Raw genomic sequence first — 25383 nt, 5'->3', positions numbered from 1 at the left:
TAGTTCTGTGTTTGTCAATTTCGCATTAAGTTAATTTTTTTCCATTAGTTTTTTACTTAAAATGTGTGAATTTTTCAGAACATAGCTTTCTGATTCATATGCTTCTTCGTCTGTCGGGGTAAATCCCGACAACTTCTAATAAGGACAATTTTGGCTCATGTTTACTTCCGGGGCCCCTGAAATAATTTTGAAAAATTGCCCCTGGTTGTCCCTCTGGCTTTCGTTTTTAATAAATCATATTCATCGAAAATTTTTCCATTCATTCGGAAAGCAGCTTTGCCATTGTCCATTGCTGAATTAAAAAATACTACAAGTAATAGTCAAATTGTCTGCCGTATACGATGGGTATCAGACGCTATTTATACTGATTTTAGTAAGGCTTTTGAAGTTCTTTCTCACGAAATAATTATTTTGAAGTTAAGACTCCTGGATTTCCCAAAAAATTGTATTAATTTGATAAAATCATACTTAGTGAGTAGGTCTTATGAAGTTATTATTCATTCATCTGTTTCGTCATCATTCATGGCAAATTCGAGGGTACTACAGGGCAGCCATTTGGAAGAATTGTGTTCGTCATTTCTGTAAATTGATTTGATGTTGAGAAACTGAAGGATCCTAATATACACCGATGAATTGCAAATTTTTAAAAACATTTCTTTTTTAACTGATTCCCGTCTACTAATGAGGTTTGCAAGGTTTTAAATTGATTTTGTTTGAATTTTCCTCAACGCTTTACAATTTCGTATAGAATCCCCAAAATGTTATATTAAAAGTAATTTGTATTTGCATTGACCAATTTACCACATTTACCATTTCAAATATAGCGAATCTTAAATTTTTAAATCTTCCCTTTTAAGTATAAAAAAATTTCTTTATAAGAAAATAAATGAATTTTTTAAAATTTTTTCCGCTTTCATAATAAAAATTTCCTTGAACTTTAGAAATTATATTTAAATACATACATATGTACAATTACGTGTGTATGAATGTGCATCGTTAAAAAAATGTATTTTTTGTTAAATTTTTTCATTTTACTAAGAGCAATTATGGTCTAATTATTAAAACATTTGATAAAAATTATGTATGTAAAAGATTTTCGGTTATCAAAGAAGAATTAAGGAAAAAAAAAATATGTTTTTTTTTTTTGTATTTTTTTTTGCTTTTAAATGGAAAAGTACTTAGATGTTAATCCTTTTAATCCTTTTCAAAATTAATGGAAATATAAAAGAAATATTAAAGTAATCAAATTACAACAATGAAATGGAAGGACAGCGCTCACTGAAATACATTTACTATGCTTTGGTCTCCTTCCTAATTCCACCATGTTATTAGATTGGAGGCAGTTCAAAAAAAACTTCTTAAGGTAATGCTCTTCGGAACTTTCAATGGAAAAATTCGATTATTCTCTCACTAACTACTCCTGTAGTAATTACAGGAAAAAATAGCCCATTTGTTAAATAGCCCAGATGTTAGCCGATGTAAACAATTACATTTCCTATAATGATTAAGCGCTAACGAAAATTCAGCTTAAGAATACTCTATTTGCAAAATTACATTAACTACACATTACATTAGCTTGTAATATCATTAACAATTTGTTTTTCCTTCCGTACTCCTAGGAGGAGCATAAAGCTACTGCATGATATTATAGATAGTCATGCCCTAGTTTCATTGAGTCATAGAGTTTTAACTAGGTAAGTGACTAGTTTGCCATAGTTTTCATTAACAATATTATATTTTAAATTAATTTTTATTCAATTTATTCACTTCGCGAAGTGCCCGCAGAAAATCCGCAGATGGTGAAAATTATATAATCAATATTTGTTAATATTTCTAATTTTTTTCACTGCACTTAATCGAATTTTTTATAAATGTATTCCCCGTTTAATTACTAAAATCAGGCGACATATTTATCCCGGGATGACAGTAAATATATTTCAATTTTACATAAAAGTCCCACAATTTTATAATATAGATATGGTCATCTTTTTAGTAAATAAATTCCCACAATATTATTATTATATTCTTTTGTATATAAATAAATTATTATGATATAAGAGATTTAAATTTATTTTTTTTTTTGTGTGTGTATAATTTTAACCTAATAAAATATGCATATGTTAATGAAAATATACACATGGATTTATATTTGTGTACATATACATATATGGATGTTATATACTTGTATTTTATTTAATTGTGTACGCATTTTATGTATAATTCAATGTAAAACATAAATATTATTTTTATACTCCTTAAGAAGTTAAGAAGATTTTTTAATCTTTTCTGTAATCTTTTAAGTAACCATATTTTTGTTTTAAGATATTAAGATATAATGTCAAATATAATTATGTGTATATGTATGTATATAATGTGTAATATAAATTCCTATATACGGAACTTGTACACATAATTTATGTAGAGTGTTGCCAATCCCTTTAGTCGAATCTTTACACATATTAAATATGTAATAACAATGTAAAAAAAAATCAACATTGAACTTCATACTCTTATAGAATACGAAAATATTGTAAAATGGGTTTGGAATTAAATCTACATATATACACTCTATTTGTCATAGAAAAATATATATATATATATATGTAAGTGAACATTATGTAATAATTTATTTTATTAAGGAAAAAGTTTTAAAAGTTCCAAAGAAAATGTTAACATTTTTGCTTTCAAATTTTTTAATGTATGCGAGCATAATATTTTTTATTTCCTTTAAAAATTAAATCAACAAATTCATATAGATATGTATGTATGTGTGCATGTAGAATGAATACGTGTTTATTATTATATAATTATATAATTTTAAATTAAATATTTTAAATAAAAAGTTTTTGAACTTTTTAACATTTAGAAAATAAAAAGAGAAACTTTTTTACAAATCATTTTCACATTTCTAATTCAATTTTTCCAAAAGTACCACAATATATAAAATCTTTAGAATTCATTTTACTCCATTTTGTTTCGGTTTTTTTTTCACATTTCACAATACAAAATTTTAATAATATTTACATATGAACATGAAATTAACTTTTACCTTTATATTTTAAATGAAAAATTACTAAGGTTGCAACAGAAAATCTACCTCTTACTTGCGGAAAAATTCTTTAGTTGAATTCAACCTATGTTACTTGGCCAAAAATATATTATTAAAATCATAGTATACAAAGAAGCCGTAGTATACAATATCTCAGAAATACCTTAAGCAAGCCACCATTTTCTATAGAACGCAATGAGAAATATTAACGTAATTTTTCAAAAACAAAATTCTCTCAAAAGCAATATACGATAAAATTTTTTTTGGCATATTCGAGAATAATCCAAAATTTACAAAATTTAAATACTTAAAACTTTGCCAAAATTTAAAAACAAGTACAATACATTCTACATATTTGAATTATGTTATACTTTGTTTGTGCATACTATATTTTAGTATTTAAATTAACCTCTTAATTTAAATATGAGGAGAATAAATAAAGGGCACTTGTGTACAAAGAATTTTTTCTTAACTGTTTCAAAATTTCTATAAAAAAGAAAAAGAATTTCTTTTAAAACTTTACAAAAATATTTTAAACTTTTTTTTTCTCTTATTAATTCTTAAAGGCATAAAGAATCTGAGGAATTGTTAAAGATAAATGAAATTTCATCAAAAGTACTGAATATTTATGTATGTGCAGTCATCAAAAAAATTACCTAAAATAAAACAAAGTTTTTGAATAAAATTAAAAAAAAATTGAATTTTTAATTGAAAATACTTGAGTTTTTAAAATAAAAAATTTTAAAAATATATTAAAAACACAAAAAAAAATGAAGTTGATCCTGTCAACTTGGTGATATCCGTACGAACTTGTTAGCTTCTGGGGAAATAAAGAAGAAAAATCACAGAGTAATATTTTTCCAACACATATTCGCATAAAAACAATAGTCGCCGTATTACCACATTTATTTATAATAAATTTCAGTACTGTAAATAGTTTCTAAGAAACGACTATTCAAATAAAAATTAAAGTTTTATGGCAGCTGCTACAAATAGTCAAGAAATTTGAACGACTTTTATTATATAAATAGCGGCCCCATGAGCAAAATATTCGAACTACTGCCTCGATCACGTCTAATTTGAATAAAGTTCTGGAATTTACTACTCGTATTATAAATAATTTATGAAATTTTGATGAGCATAGTTCAATTAGTTTTTGAGTTATCATTTGGAGAGACGGACAGGCATGGTTAAATCGACTCAGAACTCGATGCTGGTCAAAAGCATGCACTTATTCCTATATCTAAGACCATTATTTCTTAGTGTTACAAACGATAAGGCAAATTTATAGTAATATAGGAATGCTAAAAAAAATATTATCGTAGCATTTTAAGAAAATTAATTTTAAGTTTATCATATTATGAATTTATTTTCCCTGGTGCTCAATACTCAAACTAGAAATATTCGAGTTGGCGAATCTATAACTAAAAAAAAAATTAGCACAACTATAAGGTATTTTAAAGTTAAAGAAATTGTATTCAATGAAATTACATGAGCAACTTTGAAATTTAATTTTACTCAAGCCTAATCCTTTACATAATTCTTCAAATAAAATATTAAAAATCATGATAACTCTTTGTAATTTTGTCTTTGAGGCTAATTTCACCCTACTGGTCAATTAAATGGTTTGAATAATGTAAGAGAACTTTGGAATTATTAAAATATTTTTAAAGTAAAAACATCCTTAAAAACAACACAAAACACAAAAAAAATAAATGAATATTAATATTTTCTTTCTTAATTTGAGGTTAAGTACATTATTAATGAATTTGAACCAAAAAAAAAGCACAAGCTTAAACCTCAAAAAAAAAAATTTTTTTTTTCCTTTTTAAATTTTATTTTCTTGTATTAAACAATAAAAATTTTATGTTGCCTTACTATACCTAGTTTACATTAAAAATTTAATATTTCAGATTTTTGACCAGATAACCTCAAAAACTATGTAAAAGGAAAATGAAATAAAATTACATAAAAAAGCAACAATAAAGAAAATTATATTTTTTTTTTCCAAATAGAGGTCATGCTCTTCATTTTAAAGTTGTACAACAAATTTTTTATATACACACACAAGTATAATGTGAATTTCAGCTAGATAATTGTGTACATATACTATGGTTTAAGGAAAATTTTATATATTTGCAATGATGAAAATTGAAAAGAAATGGAACACCACTTATATGTGCATAAGAGTGCTTTTGTAACCAACACAAGATATATTTTATAACAACAAAACACCAAAGACTATTAATTTAAAAATTCATTTTTAATAAATGAGTGCTCAGAGCAAGTAAGTAATATAATAACATTATTTGAGAAAATAAATTGCATTAAAAATTTTTTATTGTGTACGTGAAATATCATTTCACTCAATTTTAAATTTCATATCATAGAATTAAATGGCAGGTATTGTAAAATTGGAATGGCAGGCATTTACAATTTAATGGAAGGCATTGCAAAATTAGAATGGCAGGCATTCAAAATTTGATGGCAACCATTCAGAATTTAATGGCAGGCACAACACAATGAAGTTTCATAAAACATCAAGAGAGTATAATGTCAATAAAAATAGCATTGATTAAAAATATCAGTATATCATTGTGTTTATTATTATTTGTTCATACATACAAATAATATTCAAAATAGTTCCTGTCAATATTCACAAGGTAGTTTTCGCAAAATTATAATCTTCCAAACCATAACAACTTGTCTTGTTAAAATTTAATTAATAATTCAAGAAATGTTCAATTTTTGCCCGCAATCCCAGCGAGATATCCTTTTGAGAGCGACTGTCACTATAACAAGAAAGAAAATATCATTTTTTTCTTCCTTGTTTTTAAACAACAACTAAATTTTTAGGTGCCCATTGTACGTCAATCAAAATTACATATGCAAATAAAATTTCGATCTAAAAAAAACAAAAACATTAGAAAAAATCTCTTTCATATTGATTTCTCATGCGTTATGTGTGAAAATGGCTATTATATCTGTGAAGACTGCAGACTAAGTAATATGTATTGTTTTATGTGTAAACTCCAAATATATGAATTATTTGTGCAGTTTAATGTGAACTGTGGTGTACTCTATTACAGCAAGTTTTATAATTAATAGGTTGGAGCGAGTAAATTAGTTTAAATTAAGTAGCCGAAACAAATGAGTAGTTTTATCTAATGAAATGCTTCTTTGGCCAGTACTAGTTTTGTACCCTATAATTAATATTCAGTACAAATTACTCATTTAGATATGACAAAGAAAACCGAGTTGTTTTTTTGTTATTTGTAAATGACTTCCGAAAAAAATTTTTAGTAAAACTACAAACATTTTTAGAATCCAAAAATTTAACCATTAAATTTTTTTCATTGGTAATCTTGGTGAAAATAGAAATTACATAAATACATACATATGTAAATATTACATACAATGAATGAGAAAGCATTGAATTGAAAGAGACAAGAGAAGAAAAAACAATATATTTTTTTTTATTTTTTTAAGGGATACTTTAATGTTATGCCGTGGTACTCATTTAAAAATCCTTATTTATATTTTATTATTTTAACTTTTATGTTTATTTTTACGTGTATACCCGTGCTTACAGTTTTCGCTTTGTATATTCTTAAATATTTTTCTTTTTGCTTTAAGTTATTTTGAATTATTTACGGGAGTGTGAATACAAATTGCTTTTAGACATTTAAATTTTTTTTACTGTGCTTCTTTTTCTTTTGAATATTTATTTTGATTTGGAATTCAAAGAGCGATGTTTTTTCTTACATAAAACAAAAAATAATAACAATAATAATTTAAAATTACCCTTAAAATTGTTTAAATAACGTTAAGTATATACAAAATTATCATATACACACGTACACACATTTGATATTCAATGTAGGTATGTACGTAAAGTTCAGGTATTTTTCATAATTTGTTTTCATGTCATTTCTTAAACGGAAAAAATTTTGCTGCGTTTTCATGAATATTTTAATACTCTTAAATTTATTATATGGAATTTGTAATATTTATTTTATTTAGATTTTAAATAATAATAACAAAATTAATGTTATAAACTCTTTTCTTTCTAAGTAAGAATTTTGCATTATTAAAATATAAATAAGAATAAAAGAGCAACAGTGGTTTTTAATGCGTTTAATTACAAAAAAATAAAGATAAATTCAAAATACAAAAATTATTACACAAAAAACGTATATTATTTACATTTAATAACAAAAACAAAACTTTAAATAACGATTTTATTGAGTTTTTTTTTAGATAACGCCAAAAAGCACGATATGAAAAGTATTTGATAATATCGAAAATTTTCAAAATTTTAAATTTATTTCCTAACTTAAATCATTTTGAATGTGTAATTATCCAAACGATTTGCCTTAAATTGACGTTTCCTTCCTGTTATAAAGACAGAATGGTTTAATAAATGGATTTTCATTCGCTTTCTTGTGTGGAACTTCTACAGGATCTGCTATAAAAATGAATATTAAAACAATTTTTAAGTTGTTTTTAAAAGTATAAAAGGGTTCAGTTAGTTTGTGACTGCCTTTTAATTCATCACCTTGTAGATATCAGGATATGGAAAAATCAGAAAAACTTTTTGACTTCTTCTGTTAAGGTTCGACTTTAGGTGGAACGAGTATTACCTTTTTGGTTAAGTTACAACTATGTCCGATATCAAAATCAGATATCAGGGATACTTGATAAATTCGTTGAAAGAACAGAGCGGCGAAGTTTGACAAACTATTGTAGATTATCCAAAGACAAAGGGGTTTTACGAGAATGTGGCAATAAAATAGCATAATAATATCAATTAATATGTCGGCCAGTGCAAAGTGGAAACAACTTGTTATTCCAAGCCATCAATCAATCAACTAACGGTGTAAAATTGAAATATTACTGCTAGGAATGCCGCATCTATAGGGGGTAGATAAATCATATGCACTTTTCGACTTCTTCTATTATGGTTCAGCTTAGGATAGAACAAAAATGACTTTTTTGGATAAGTTTCAGCTATATCCAATATCAAAATCGGATTTTAGGGATATTTCATAAATTCGTTAAAAGAAGTGAGCTATTAAATTTGGCAAACTGTATGTTCTTGTTATTGTGTGTTTCAATGGATTGTATGTAGCAATCAATGTAAACAAAAAACAAATACTTAGTAATCATGTGGATTACAGTATAAAGCAACGTAGAGAACATTTCGTCGGCAATTTCTTCATGCCTCTGTAGCTCAGTTGGTAGAGCGTCCGCCTATAAAGCGGTAGGTCACTGGTTCGAGTCCAGTTCGAGGAGAAAAATTTTTTTAATGAATAATTTTTCTGCCTTTAACTCGTTCCTTTGATTACGTCATCCATCTGTTCTGCAGTGGCATGAAGAAATTTCCATTAAGATAGACTATTTTGGATAAGTTTCAGATATATCCAATATCAAAATAGGATGTTAGGGATATTTCATAAATTCGTTAAAAGAAGTCAGCTATCAAATTTGGCAAACTGTTATTGGTTATCCAAAGACAATTTGGTTTTTTCAAGAATATGGCAATAAAATAGCGTAATAACGTCAATTAATATGTTGACCAGTGTAGAGCCGAAACAATTAGTTACTTCTAGCAATAAATCAACCAACAAACGGTGTAAAATTGAAGTAGTATTGCTAAGAATGTCGCGGCTATGGGGGGATAGATAAGTAAAAGACACTTTTTGATTACATCTGTTATGGTTCAGCTTTAGACAGAACAAAAATGACTTTTTTTGGATAAGTTTCAGCTATATCCAATATCAAAATCGGATGTTAGGGATATTTCATAAATTCGTTAAAAGAAGTGAGCTATTAAATTTGGCAAACTATTATTGGTTATCCAAAGACAATTTGGTTTTTTCAAGAATATGGCAATAAAATAGCGTAATAACGTCAATTAATATGTTGACCAGTGTAGAACCGAAACAATTAGTTACTTTTAGCAATGAATCAATCAACAAACGGTGTCAAATTGAAGTAGTATTGCTAAGGATGTCGCGGCTATGGGGGGATAGATAAGTAAAAGAGACTTTTTAATTACATCTGTTATGGTGCAGCTTTAGATAGAACAAAAATGACTTTTTTGGATAAGTTTCAGTTATATCCAATATCAAAATCGGATGTTAGGGATATTTCATAAATTCGTTAAAAGAAGTGAGCTATTAAATTTGGCAAACTATTATTGGTTATCCAAAGACAATTTGGTTTTTTCAAGAATATGGCAATAAAATAATGTCAATTAATATGTTGACCAGTGTAGAGCCGAAACAATTAGTTACTTCTAGCAATGAATCAACCAACAAACGGTGTCAAATTGAAGTAGTATTGCTAAGAATGACGCGCCTATAGGGGGATAGATAAGTAAAAGACACTTTTTGACTACATCTGTTATGGTGCAGCTTTAGATAGAACAAAAATTACTTTTTTGGATAAGTTTCAGCTATATCCAATATCAAAATCGGATGTTAGGGATATTTCATAAATTCGTTAAAAGAAGTGAGCTATTAAATTTGGCAAACTATTGTTGTTTATCCAAAGACAATTTGGTTTTTTCAAGAATATGGCAATAAAATAGCGTAATAACGTCAATTAATATGTTGACCAGTGTAGAGCCGAAACAATCAGTTACTTCTAGCAATGAATCAACCAACAAACGGTGTAAAATTGAAGTAGTATTGCTAAGAATGTCGCGGCTATGGGGGGATAGATAAGTAAAAGACACTTTTTGACTACATCTGTTATGGTTCAGCTTTAGATAGAACAAAAATGACTTTTTTGGATAAGTTTCAGCTATATCCAATATCAAAATAGGATGTTAGGGATATTTCATAAATTCGTTAAAAGAAGTGAGCTATTAAATTTGGCAAACTATTATTGGTTATTCAAAGACAATTTGGTTTTTTCAAGAATATGGCAATAAAATAGTGTAATAACGTCAATTAATATGTTGACCAGTGTAGAGCCGAAACAACTAGTTACTTTTAGCAATGAATCAATCAACAAACGGTGTAAAATTGAAGTAGTAATGCTAAGAATGTCGCGGCTATGGGGGGATAGATAAGTAAAAGACACTTTTTGACTACATCTGTTATGGTTCAGCTTTAGACAGAACAAAAATGACTTTTTTGGATAAGTTTCATCTATACCCAATATCAAAATCGGATGTTAGGGATATTTCATAAATTCGTTAAAAGAAGTGAGCTATTAAATTTGGCAAACTATTATTGGTTATCCAAAGACAATTTGGTTTTTTCAAGAATATGGCAATAAAATAGCGTAATAACGTGAATTAATATGTTGACCAGTGTAGAGCCGAAACAATTAGTTACTTCTAGCAATGAATCAACCAACAAACGGTGTAAAATTGAAGTAGTATTGCTAAGAATGTCGCGGCTATGGGGGGATAGATAAGTAAAAGACACTTTTTAATTACATCTGTTATGGTTCAGCTTTAGATAGAACAAAAATTACTTTTTTGGATAAGTTTTAGTTATATCCAATATCAAAATCGGATGTTAGGGATATTTCATAAATTCGTTAAAAGAAGTGAGCTATTAAATTTGGCAAACTATTATTGGTTATCCAAAGACAATTTAGTTTTTTCAAGAATATGGCAATAAAATAGTGTAATAACGTCAATTAATATGTTGACCAGTGTAGAGCCGAAACAATTAGTTACTTCTAGCAATGAATCAACCAACAAACGGTGTCAAATTGAAGTAGTATTGCTAAGAATGACGCGCCTATGGGGGGATAAATAAGTAAAAGACACTTTTTGACTACATCTGTTATGGTTCAGCTTTAGATAGAACAAAAATTACTTTTTTGGATAAGTTTCAGCTATATCCAATATCAAAATCGGATGTTAGGGATATTTCATAAATTCGTTAAAAGAAGTGAGCTATTAAATTTGGCAAACTATTGTTGTTTATCCAAAGACAATTTGGTTTTTTCAAAAATATGGCAATAAAATAGCGTAATAACGTCAATTAATATGTTGACCAGTGTAGAGCCGAAACAATTAGTTACTTCTAGCAATGAATCAACCAACAAACGGTGTAAAATTGAAGTAGTATTGCTAAGAATGTCGCGGCTATGGGGGGATAGATAAGTAAAAGACACTTTTTAATTACATCTGTTATGGTTCAGCTTTAGATAGAACAAAAATTACTTTTTTGGATAAGTTTCAGCTATATCCAATATCAAAATCGGATGTTAGGGATATTTCATAAATTCGTTAAAAGAAGTGAGCTATTAAATTTGGCAAACTATTGTTGGTTATCCAAAGACAATTTGGTTTTTTCAAGAATATGGCAATAAAATAGCGTAATAACGTCAATTAATATGTTGACCAGTGTAGAGCCGAAACAATTAGTTACTTCTAGCAATGAATCAACCAACAAACGGTGTCAAATTGAAGTAGTATTGCTAAGAATGACGCGCCTATGGGGGGATAGATAAGTAAAAGACACTTTTTGACTACATCTGTTATGGTTCAGCTTTAGATAGAACAAAAATGACTTTTTTGGATAAGTTTCAGCTATATCCAATATCAAATCGGATGTTGGGGATATTTCATAAATTCGTTAAAAGAAGTGAGCTATTTGGCAAACTATTGTTGGTTATCCAAAGACAATTTGGTTTTTTCAAGAATATGGCAATAAAATAGCGTAATAACGTCAATTAATATGTTGACCAGTGTAGATCCGAAACAATTAGTTACTTCTAGCAATGAATCAACCAACAAACGGTGTAAAATTGATGTAGTATTGCTAAGAATGTCGCGGCTATGGGGGGATAGATAAGTAAAAGACACTTTTTAACTACATCTGTTATGGTTCAGCTTTAGATATAACAAAAATTACTTTTTTGGATAAGTTTCAGTTATATCCAATATCAAAATCGGATGTTAGGGATATTTCATAAATTCGTTAAAAGAAGTGAGCTATTAAATTTGGCAAACTATTATTCGTTATCCAAAGACAATTTGGTTTTTTTCAAGAATATGGCAATAAAATAGTGTAATAACGTCAATTAATATGTTGACCAGTGTAGAACCGAAACAATTAGTTACTTTTAGCAATGAATCAACCAACAAACGGTGTCAAATTGATGTAGTATTGCTAAGAATGTCGCGGCTATGGGGGGATAGATAAGTAAAAGACACTTTTTAATTACATCTGTTATGGTTCAGCTTTAGATAGAACAAAAATTACTTTTTTGGATAAGTTTCAGCTATATCCAATATCAAAATCGGATGTTAGGGATATTTCATAAATTCGTTAAAAGAAGTGAGCTATTAAATTTGGCAAACTATTATTGGTTATCCAAAGACAATTTGGTTTTTTCAAGAATATGGCAATAAAATAGCGTAATAATGTGAATTAATATGTTGACCAGTGTAGAGCCGAAACAATTAGTTACTTTTAGCAATGAATCAGTCAACAAACGGTGTAAAATTGAAGTAGTATTGCTAAGAATGTCGCGGCTATGGGGGGATAGATAAGTAAAAGACACTTTTTAACTACATCTGTTATGATTCAGCATTAGACAGAACAAAAATGACTTTTTTGGATAAGTTTCAGCTATATCCAATATCAAAATCGGATGTTAGCGATATTTCATAAATTCGTTAAAAGAAGTGAGCTATTAAATTTGGCAAACTATTATTGGTTATCCAAAGACAATTTGGTTTTTTCAAGAATATGGCAATAAAATAGCGTAATAACGTCAATTAATATGTTGACCAGTGTAGATCCGAAACAATTAGTTACTTCTAGCAATGAATCAACCAACAAACGGTGTAAAATTGATGTAGTATTGCTAAGAATGTCGCGGCTATGGGGGGATAGATAAGTAAAAGACACTTTTTAAGTACATCTGTTATGGTTCAGCTTTAGATATAACAAAAATTACTTTTTTGGATAAGTTTCAGTTATATCCAATATCAAAATCGGATGTTAGGGATATTTCATAAATTCGTTAAAAGAAGTGAGCTATTAAATTTGGCAAACTATTATTCGTTATCCAAAGACAATTTGGTTTTTTCAAGAATATGGCAATAAAATAGCGTAATAACGTCAATTAATATGTTGACCAGTGTAGAACCGAAACAATTAGTTACTTTTAGCAATGAATCAATCAACAAACGGTGTAAAATTGAAGTAGTATTGCTAAGAATATCGCGGCTATGGGGGGATAGATAAGTAAAAGACACTTTTTAATTACATCTGTTATGGTTCAGCTTTAGATAGAACAAAAATGACTTTTTTGGATAAGTTTCAGCTATATCCAATATCAAAATCGGATGTTAGGGATATTTCATAAATTCGTTAAAAGAAGTGAGCTATTAAATTTGGCAAACTATTATTGGTTATCCAAAGACAATTTGGTTTTTTCAAGAATATGGCAATAAAATAGCGTAATAACGTCAATTAATATGTTGACCAGTGTAGAGCCGAAACAATTAGTTACTTCTAGCAATGAATCAACCAACAAACGGTGTAAAATTGAAGTAGTATTGCTAAGAATGACGCGTCTATGGGGGGATAGATAAGTAAAAGACACTTTTTAACTACATCTGTTATGGTTCAGCTTTAGATAGAACAAAAATGACTTTTTTGGATAAGTTTCAGCTATATCCAATATCAAAATCGGATGTTAGGGATATTTCATAAATTCGTTAAAAGAAGTGAGCTATTAAATTTGGCAAACTATTGTTGGTTATCCAAAGACAATTTGGTTTTTTCAAAAATGTGGCAATAAAATAACGTAATAACGTCAATTAATATGTTGACTAGTGTAGAGCCGAAACAATTAGTTACTTCTAGCAATGAATCAACCAACAAACGGTGTAAAATTGAAGTAGTATTGCTAAGAATGTCGCGGCTATGGGGGGATAGATAAGTAAAAGACACTTTTTGACTACATCTGTTATGGTTCAGCTTTAGATAGAACAAAAATGACTTTTTTGGAAAAGTTTCAGCTATATCCAATATCAAAATCGGATGTTAGGGATATTTCATAAATTCGTTAAAAGAAGTGAGCTATTAAATTTGGCAAACTATTATTGGTTATCCAAAGACAATTTGGTTTTTTCAAGAATATGGCAATAAAATAGTGTAATAACGTCAATTAATATGTTGACCAGTGTAGAGCCGAAACAATTAGTTACTTCTAGCAATGAATCAATCCAATAAACGGTGTAAAATTGAAGTAGTATTGCTAAGGATGTCGCGGCTATGGGGGGATAGATAAGTAAAAGACACTTTTTGACTACATCTGTTATGGTTCAGCTTTAGACAGAACAAAAATGACTTTTTTGGATAAGTTTCAGCTATATCCAATATCAAAATCGGATGTTAGGGATATTTCATAAATTCGTTAAAAGAAGTGAGCTATTAAATTTGGCAAACTATTGTTGGTTATCCAAAGACAATTTGGTTTTTTCAAAAATATGGCAATAAAATAGCGTAATAACGTCAATTAATATGTTGACCAGTGTAGAGCCGAAACAATCAGTTACTTCTAGCAATGAATCAACCAACAAACGGTGTAAAATTGAAGTAGTATTGCTAAGAATGTCGCGGCTATAGGGGGATAGATAAGTAAAAGACACTTTTTGACTACATCTGTTATGGTTCAGCTTTAGATAGAACAAAAATTACTTTTTTGGATAAGTTTCAGTTATATCCAATATCAAAATCGGATGTTAGGGATATTTCATAAATTCGTTAAAAGAAGTGAGCTATTAAATTTGGCAAACTATTATTGGTTATCCAAAGACAATTTGGGTTTTTCAAGAATATGGCAATAAAATAGTGTAATAACGTCAATTAATATGTTGACCAGTGTAGAGCCGAAACAATTAGTTACTTCTAGCAATGAATCAACCAACAAACGGTGTAAAATTGAAGTAGTATTGCTAAGAATGTCGCGGCTATGGGGGGATAGATAAGTAAAAGACACTTTTTGACTACATCTGTTATGGTTCAGCTTTAGATAGAACAAAAATGACTTTTTGGATAAGTTTCAGCTATATCCAATATCAAAATCGGATGTTAGGGATATTTCATAAATTCGTTAAAAGAAGTGAGCTATTAAATTTGGCAAACTATTGTTGGTTATCCAAAGACAATTTGGTTTTTTCAAGAATATGGCAATAAAATAGCGTAATAACGTCAATTAATATGTTGACCAGTGTAGAGCCGAACCAATTAGTTACTTCTAGCAATGAATCAACCAACAAACGGTGTAAAATTGAAGTAGTATTGCTAAGAATGTCGCGGCTATGGGGGGATAGATAAGTAAAAGACACTTTTTGACTACATCTGTTATGGTTCAGCTTTAGACAGAACAAAAATGACTTTTTTGGATAAGTTTCAGCTATATCCAATATCAAAATCGGATGTTAGGGTTATTTCATAAATTCGTTAAAAGAAGTGAGCTATTAAATTTGGCAAACTATTATTGGTTATCCAAAGACAATTTGGTTTTTTCAAGAATATGGCAATAAAATAGCGTAATAACGTCAATTAATATGTTGACCAGCGTAGAGCCGAACCAATTACTTACTTCTAGCAATGAATCAATCCAACAAACGGTGTAAAATTGAAGTAGTATTGCTAAGGATGTCGCGGCTATGGGGGGATAGATAAGTAAAAGACACTTTTTAACTACATCTGTTATGGTTCAGCTTTAGATAAAACAAAAATTACTTTTTTGGATAAGTTTCAGTTATATCCAATATCAAAATCGGATGTTAGGGATATTTCATAAATTCGTTAAAAGAAGTGAGCTATTAAATTTGGCAAACTATTATTGGTTATCCAAAGACAATTTGGTTTTTTCAAGAATATGGCAATAAAATTGTGTAATAACGTCAATTAATATGTTGACCAGTGTAGAGCCGAAACAATTAGTTACTTCTAGCAATGAATCAATCCAACAAACGGTGTAAAATTGAAGTAGTATTGCTAAGGATGTCGCGGCTATGGGGGGATAGATAAGTAAAAGACACTTTTTGACTACATCTGTTATGGTTCAGCTTCTATAAGTTTCAGCTATATCCAATATCAAAATCGGATGTTAGGGATATTTCATAAATTCGTTAAAAGAAGTGAGCTATTAAATTTGGCAAACTATTGTTGGTTATCCAAAGACAATTTGGTTTTTTCAAAAATATGGCAATAAAATAGCGTAATAACGTCAATTAATATGTTGACCAGTGTAGAACCGAAACAATTAGTTACTTCTAGCAATGAATCAACCAACAAACGGTGTAAAATTGAAGTAGTATTGCTAAGAATGTATCGGCTATAGGGGGATAGATAAGTAAAAGACACTTTTTGACTACATCTGTTATGGTTCAGCTTTAGATAGAACAAAAATTACTTTTTTGGATAAGTTTCAGTTATATCCAATATCAAAATCGGATGTTAGGGATATTTCATAAATTCGTTAAAAGAAGTGAGCTATTAAATTTGGCAAACTATTGTTGGTTATCCAAAGACAATTTGGTTTTTTCAAGAATATGGCAATAAAATAGTGTAATAACGTCAATTAATATGTTGACCAGTGTAGAGCCGAAACAATTAGTTACTTCTAGCAATGAATCAACCAACAAACGGTGTAAAATTGAAGTAGTATTGCTAAGAATGTCGCGGCTATGGGGGGATAGATAAGTAAAAGACACTTTTTGACTACATCTGTTATGGTTCAGCTTTAGATAGAACAAAAATGACTTTTTGGATAAGTTTCAGCTATATCCAATATCAAAATCGGATGTTAGGGATATTTCATAAATTCGTTAAAAGAAGTGAGCTATTAAATTTGGCAAACTATTGTTGGTTATCCAAAGACAATTTGGTTTTTTCAAAAATATGGCAATAAAATAGCGTAATAACGTCAATTAATATGTTGACCAGTGTAGAGCCGAAACAATTAGTTACTTCTAGCAATGAATCAACCAACAAACGGTGTAAAATTGAAGTAGTATTGCTAAGAATGTCGCGGCTATGGGGGGATAGATAAGTAAAAGACACTTTTTGACTACATCTGTTATGGTTCAGCTTTAGATAGAACAAAAATGACTTTTTGGATAAGTTTCAGCTATATCCAATATCAAAATCGGATGTTAGGGATATTTCATAAATTCGTTAAAAGAAGTGAGCTATTAAATTTGGCAAACTATTGTTGGTTATCCAAAGACAATTTGGTTTTTTCAAGAATATGGCAATAAAATAGCGTAATAACGTCAATTAATATGTTGACCAGTGTAGAGCCGAACCAATTAGTTACTTCTAGCAATGAATCAACCAACAAACGGTGTAAAATTGAAGTAGTATTGCTAAGAATGTCGCGGCTATGGGGGGATAGATAAGTAAAAGACACTTTTTGACTACATCTGTTATGGTTCAGCTTTAGACAGAACAAAAATGACTTTTTTGGATAAGTTTCAGCTATATCCAATATCAAAATCGGATGTTAGGGTTATTTCATAAATTCGTTAAAAGAAGTGAGCTATTAAATTTGGCAAACTATTATTGGTTATCCAAAGACAATTTGGTTTTTTCAAGAATATGGCAATAAAATAGCGTAATAACGTCAATTAATATGTTGACCAGTGTAGAGCGGCACCAATTACTTACTTCTAGCAATGAGTCAACCAACAAACGGTGTAAAATTGAAGTAGTATTGCTAAGAATGTCGCGGCTATGGGGGGATAGATAAGTAAAAGACACTTTTTGACTACATCTGTTATGGTTCAGCTTTAGACAGAACAAAAATGACTTTTTTGGATAAGTTTCAGCTATATCCAATATCAAAATCGGATGTTAGGGTTATTTCATAAATTCGTTAAAAGAAGTGAGCTATTAAATTTGGCAAACTATTATTGGTTATCCAAAGACAATTTGGTTTTTTCAAGAATATGGCAATAAAATAGCGTAATAACGTCAATTAATATGTTGACCAGTGTAGAGCCGAACCAATTAGTTACTTCTAGCAATGAATCAACCAACAAACGGTGTAAAATTGAAGTAGTATTGCTAAGAATGTCGCGGCTATGGGGGGATAGATAAGTAAAAGACACTTTTTGACTACATCTGTTATGGTTCAGCTTTAGACAGAACAAAAATGACTTTTTTGGATAAGTTTCAGCTATATCCAATATCAAAATCGGATGTTAGGGTTATTTCATAAATTCGTTAAAAGAAGTGAGCTATTAAATTTGGCAAACTATTATTGGTTATCCAAAGACAATTTGGTTTTTTCAAGAATATGGCAATAAAATAGCGTAATAACGTCAATTAATATGTTGACCAGCGTAGAGCCGAACCAATTACTTACTTCTAGCAATGAATCAATCCAACAAACGGTGTAAAATTGAAGTAGTATTGCTAAGGATGTCGCGGCTATGGGGGGATAGATAAGTAAAAGACACTTTTTAACTACATCTGTTATGGTTCAGCTTTAGATAAAACAAAAATTACTTTTTTGGATAAGTTTCAGTTATATCCAATATCAAAATCGGATGTTAGGGATATTTCATAAATTCGTTAAAAGAAGTGAGCTATTAAATTTGGCAAACTATTATTGGTTATCCAAAGACAATTTGGTTTTTTCAAGAATATGGCAATAAAATTGTGTAATAACGTCAATTAATATGTTGACCAGTGTAGAACCGAAACAATTAGTTACTTCTAGCAATGAATCAACCAACAAACGGTGTAAAATTGAAGTAGTATTGCTAAGAATGTATCGGCTATAGGGGGATAGATAAGTAAAAGACACTTTTTGACTACATCTGTTATGGTTCAGCTTTAGATAGAACAAAAATTACTTTTTTGGATAAGTTTCAGTTATATCCAATATCAAAATCGGATGTTAGGGATATTTCATAAATTCGTTAAAAGAAGTGAGCTATTAAATTTGGCAAACTATTGTTGGTTATCCAAAGACAATTTGGTTTTTTCAAGAATATGGCAATAAAATAGTGTAATAACGTCAATTAATATGTTGACCAGTGTAGAGCCGAAACAATTAGTTACTTCTAGCAATGAATCAACCAACAAACGGTGTAAAATTGAAGTAGTATTGCTAAGAATGTCGCGGCTATGGGGGGATAGATAAGTAAAAGACACTTTTTGACTACATCTGTTATGGTTCAGCTTTAGATAGAACAAAAATGACTTTTTGGATAAGTTTCAGCTATATCCAATATCAAAATCGGATGTTAGGGATATTTCATAAATTCGTTAAAAGAAGTGAGCTATTAAATTTGGCAAACTATTGTTGGTTATCCAAAGACAATTTGGTTTTTTCAAAAATATGGCAATAAAATAGCGTAATAACGTCAATTAATATGTTGACCAGTGTAGAGCCGAAACAATTAGTTACTTCTAGCAATGAATCAACCAACAAACGGTGTAAAATTGAAGTAGTATTGCTAAGAATGTCGCGGCTATGGGGGGATAGATAAGTAAAAGACACTTTTTGACTACATCTGTTATGGTTCAGCTTTAGATAGAACAAAAATGACTTTTTGGATAAGTTTCAGCTATATCCAATATCAAAATCGGATGTTAGGGATATTTCATAAATTCGTTAAAAGAAGTGAGCTATTAAATTTGGCAAACTATTGTTGGTTATCCAAAGACAATTTGGTTTTTTCAAGAATATGGCAATAAAATAGCGTAATAACGTCAATTAATATGTTGACCAGTGTAGAGCCGAACCAATTAGTTACTTCTAGCAATGAATCAACCAACAAACGGTGTAAAATTGAAGTAGTATTGCTAAGAATGTCGCGGCTATGGGGGGATAGATAAGTAAAAGACACTTTTTGACTACATCTGTTATGGTTCAGCTTTAGACAGAACAAAAATGACTTTTTTGGATAAGTTTCAGCTATATCCAATATCAAAATCGGATGTTAGGGTTATTTCATAAATTCGTTAAAAGAAGTGAGCTATTAAATTTGGCAAACTATTATTGGTTATCCAAAGACAATTTGGTTTTTTCAAGAATATGGCAATAAAATAGCGTAATAACGTCAATTAATATGTTGACCAGTGTAGAGCGGCACCAATTACTTACTTCTAGCAATGAATCAATCCAACAAACGGTGTAAAATTGAAGTAGTATTGCTAAGGATGTCGCGGCTATGGGGGGATAGATAAGTAAAAGACACTTTTTAACTACATCTGTTATGGTTCAGCTTTAGATAGAACAAAAATTACTTTTTTGGATAAGTTTCAGTTATATCCAATATCAAAATAGGATGTTAGGGATATTTCATAAATTCGTTAAAAGAAGTGAGCTATTAAATTTGGCAAACTATTGTTGGTTATCCAAAGACAATTTGGTTTTTCAAAAATATGGCAATAAAATAGCGTAATAACGTCAATTAATATGTTGACCAGTGTAGAGCCGAAGCAATTAGTTACTTCTAGCAATGAATCAATCCAACAAACGGTGTAAAATTGAAGTAGTATTGCTAAGGATGTCGCGGCTATGGGGGGATAGATAAGTAAAAGACACTTTTTAATTACATCTGTTATGGTTCAGCTTTAAATAGAACAAAAATTACTTTTTTGGATAAGTTTCAGCTATATCCAATATCAAAATCGAATGTTAGGGATATTTCATAAATTTGTTAAAAGAAGTGAGCTATTAAATTTGGCAAACTATTATTGGTTATCCAAAGACAATTTGGTTTTTTCAAGAATATGGCAATAAAATAGCGTAATAACGTCAATTAATATGTTGACCAGTGTAGAGCCGAAACAATTAGTTACTTTTAGCAATGAATCAATCAACAAACGGTGTAAAATTGAAGTAGTATTGCTAAGGATGTCGCGGCTATGGGGGGATAGATAAGTAAAAGACACTTTTTGACTACATCTGTTATGGTTCAGCTTTAGATAGAACAAAAATTACTTTTTTGGATAAGTTTCAGTTATATCCAATATCAAAATCGGATGTTAGGGATATTTCATAAATTCGTTAAAAGAAGTGAGCTATTAAATTTGGCAAACTATTATTGGTTATCCAAAGACAATTTGGTTTTTTCAAGAATATGGCAATAAAATAGTGTAATAACGTCAATTAATATGTTGACCAGTGTAGAGCCGAAACAATTAGTTACTTCTAGCAATGAATCAACCAACAAACGGTGTAAAATTGAAGTAGTATTGCTAAGAATGTCGCGGCTATGGGGGGATAGATAAGTAAAAGACACTTTTTGACTACATCTGTTATGGTTCAGCTTTAGATAGAACAAAAATGACTTTTTGGATAAGTTTCAGCTATATCCAATATCAAAATCGGATGTTAGGGATATTTCATAAATTCGTTAAAAGAAGTGAGCTATTAAATTTGGCAAACTATTGTTGGTTATCCAAAGACAATTTGGTTTTTTCAAGAATATGGCAATAAAATAGCGTAATAACGTCAATTAATATGTTGACCAGTGTAGAGCCGAACCAATTAGTTACTTCTAGCAATGAATCAACCAACAAACGGTGTAAAATTGAAGTAGTATTGCTAAGAATGTCGCGGCTATGGGGGGATAGATAAGTAAAAGACACTTTTTGACTACATCTGTTATGGTTCAGCTTTAGACAGAACAAAAATGACTTTTTTGGATAAGTTTCAGCTATATCCAATATCAAAATCGGATGTTAGGGTTATTTCATAAATTCGTTAAAAGAAGTGAGCTATTAAATTTGGCAAACTATTATTGGTTATCCAAAGACAATTTGGTTTTTTCAAGAATATGGCAATAAAATAGCGTAATAACGTCAATTAATATGTTGACCAGCGTAGAGCCGAACCAATTACTTACTTCTAGCAATGAATCAATCCAACAAACGGTGTAAAATTGAAGTAGTATTGCTAAGGATGTCGCGGCTATGGGGGGATAGATAAGTAAAAGACACTTTTTAACTACATCTGTTATGGTTCAGCTTTAGATAAAACAAAAATTACTTTTTTGGATAAGTTTCAGTTATATCCAATATCAAAATCGGATGTTAGGGATATTTCATAAATTCGTTAAAAGAAGTGAGCTATTAAATTTGGCAAACTATTATTGGTTATCCAAAGACAATTTGGTTTTTTCAAGAATATGGCAATAAAATTGTGTAATAACGTCAATTAATATGTTGACCAGTGTAGAGCCGAAACAATTAGTTACTTCTAGCAATGAATCAATCCAACAAACGGTGTAAAATTGAAGTAGTATTGCTAAGGATGTCGCGGCTATGGGGGGATAGATAAGTAAAAGACACTTTTTGACTACATCTGTTATGGTTCAGCTTCTATAAGTTTCAGCTATATCCAATATCAAAATCGGATGTTAGGGATATTTCATAAATTCGTTAAAAGAAGTGAGCTATTAAATTTGGCAAACTATTGTTGGTTATCCAAAGACAATTTGGTTTTTTCAAAAATATGGCAATAAAATAGCGTAATAACGTCAATTAATATGTTGACCAGTGTAGAACCGAAACAATTAGTTACTTCTAGCAATGAATCAACCAACAAACGGTGTAAAATTGAAGTAGTATTGCTAAGAATGTATCGGCTATAGGGGGATAGATAAGTAAAAGACACTTTTTGACTACATCTGTTATGGTTCAGCTTTAGATAGAACAAAAATTACTTTTTTGGATAAGTTTCAGTTATATCCAATATCAAAATCGGATGTTAGGGATATTTCATAAATTCGTTAAAAGAAGTGAGCTATTAAATTTGGCAAACTATTGTTGGTTATCCAAAGACAATTTGGTTTTTTCAAGAATATGGCAATAAAATAGTGTAATAACGTCAATTAATATGTTGACCAGTGTAGAGCCGAAACAATTAGTTACTTCTAGCAATGAATCAACCAACAAACGGTGTAAAATTGAAGTAGTATTGCTAAGAATGTCGCGGCTATGGGGGGATAGATAAGTAAAAGACACTTTTTGACTACATCTGTTATGGTTCAGCTTTAGATAGAACAAAAATGACTTTTTGGATAAGTTTCAGCTATATCCAATATCAAAATCGGATGTTAGGGATATTTCATAAATTCGTTAAAAGAAGTGAGCTATTAAATTTGGCAAACTATTGTTGGTTATCCAAAGACAATTTGGTTTTTTCAAAAATATGGCAATAAAATAGCGTAATAACGTCAATTAATATGTTGACCAGTGTAGAGCCGAAACAATTAGTTACTTCTAGCAATGAATCAACCAACAAACGGTGTAAAATTGAAGTAGTATTGCTAAGAATGTCGCGGCTATGGGGCGATAGATAAGTAAAAGACACTTTTTGACTACATCTGTTATGGTTCAGCTTTAGATAGAACAAAAATGACTTTTTGGATAAGTTTCAGCTATATCCAATATCAAAATCGGATGTTAGGGATATTTCATAAATTCGTTAAAAGAAGTGAGCTATTAAATTTGGCAAACTATTGTTGGTTATCCAAAGACAATTTGGTTTTTTCAAGAATATGGCAATAAAATAGCGTAATAACGTCAATTAATATGTTGACCAGTGTAGAGCCGAACCAATTAGTTACTTCTAGCAATGAATCAACCAACAAACGGTGTAAAATTGAAGTAGTATTGCTAAGAATGTCGCGGCTATGGGGGGATAGATAAGTAAAAGACACTTTTTGACTACATCTGTTATGGTTCAGCTTTAGACAGAACAAAAATGACTTTTTTGGATAAGTTTCAGCTATATCCAATATCAAAATCGGATGTTAGGGTTATTTCATAAATTCGTTAAAAGAAGTGAGCTATTAAATTTGGCAAACTATTATTGGTTATCCAAAGACAATTTGGTTTTTTCAAGAATATGGCAATAAAATAGCGTAATAACGTCAATTAATATGTTGACCAGTGTAGAGCGGCACCAATTACTTACTTCTAGCAATGAATCAACCAACAAACGGTGTAAAATTGAAGTAGTATTGCTAAGAATGTCGCGGCTATGGGGGGATAGATAAGTAAAAGACACTTTTTGACTACATCTGTTATGGTTCAGCTTTAGACAGAACAAAAATGACTTTTTTGGATAAGTTTCAGCTATATCCAATATCAAAATCGGATGTTAGGGTTATTTCATAAATTCGTTAAAAGAAGTGAGCTATTAAATTTGGCAAACTATTATTGGTTATCCAAAGACAATTTGGTTTTTTCAAGAATATGGCAATAAAATAGCGTAATAACGTCAATTAATATGTTGACCAGTGTAGAGCCGAACCAATTAGTTACTTCTAGCAATGAATCAACCAACAAACGGTGTAAAATTGAAGTAGTATTGCTAAGAATGTCGCGGCTATGGGGGGATAGATAAGTAAAAGACACTTTTTGACTACATCTGTTATGGTTCAGCTTTAGACAGAACAAAAATGACTTTTTTGGATAAGTTTCAGCTATATCCAATATCAAAATCGGATGTTAGGGTTATTTCATAAATTCGTTAAAAGAAGTGAGCTATTAAATTTGGCAAACTATTATTGGTTATCCAAAGACAATTTGGTTTTTTCAAGAATATGGCAATAAAATAGCGTAATAACGTCAATTAATATGTTGACCAGCGTAGAGCCGAACCAATTACTTACTTCTAGCAATGAATCAATCCAACAAACGGTGTAAAATTGAAGTAGTATTGCTAAGGATGTCGCGGCTATGGGGGGATAGATAAGTAAAAGACACTTTTTAACTACATCTGTTATGGTTCAGCTTTAGATAAAACAAAAATTACTTTTTTGGATAAGTTTCAGTTATATCCAATATCAAAATCGGATGTTAGGGATATTTCATAAATTCGTTAAAAGAAGTGAGCTATTAAATTTGGCAAACTATTATTGGTTATCCAAAGACAATTTGGTTTTTTCAAGAATATGGCAATAAAATTGTGTAATAACGTCAATTAATATGTTGACCAGTGTAGAACCGAAACAATTAGTTACTTCTAGCAATGAATCAACCAACAAACGGTGTAAAATTGAAGTAGTATTGCTAAGAATGTATCGGCTATAGGGGGATAGATAAGTAAAAGACACTTTTTGACTACATCTGTTATGGTTCAGCTTTAGATAGAACAAAAATTACTTTTTTGGATAAGTTTCAGTTATATCCAATATCAAAATCGGATGTTAGGGATATTTCATAAATTCGTTAAAAGAAGTGAGCTATTAAATTTGGCAAACTATTGTTGGTTATCCAAAGACAATTTGGTTTTTTCAAGAATATGGCAATAAAATAGTGTAATAACGTCAATTAATATGTTGACCAGTGTAGAGCCGAAAC

The 25383-nt window shown here is 29.7% G+C and overlaps 1 protein-coding gene and 1 non-coding gene across 3 annotated transcripts in view; one reads left to right on the top strand and one right to left on the bottom strand.

The window, feature by feature from the left end:
• LOC129607662 (1-phosphatidylinositol 4,5-bisphosphate phosphodiesterase) overlaps nt 1-25383 on the bottom strand; it is a 119443-nt gene that overhangs the window by 44335 nt on the left and 49725 nt on the right. The window lies entirely within an intron of this gene.
• Trnay-aua (transfer RNA tyrosine (anticodon AUA)) lies at nt 8272-8344 on the top strand. Its single transcript has one exon. It is a non-coding gene; the product is annotated as a tRNA-Tyr (tRNA).

Source organism: Condylostylus longicornis, unplaced genomic scaffold (assembly GCF_029603195.1).
Source record: "Condylostylus longicornis isolate FDR11 unplaced genomic scaffold, ASM2960319v2 ptg000028l, whole genome shotgun sequence".
NCBI lineage: Eukaryota > Metazoa > Arthropoda > Insecta > Diptera > Dolichopodidae > Condylostylus > Condylostylus longicornis.
This window is presented reverse-complemented; position numbering and strand designations above follow the sequence as displayed.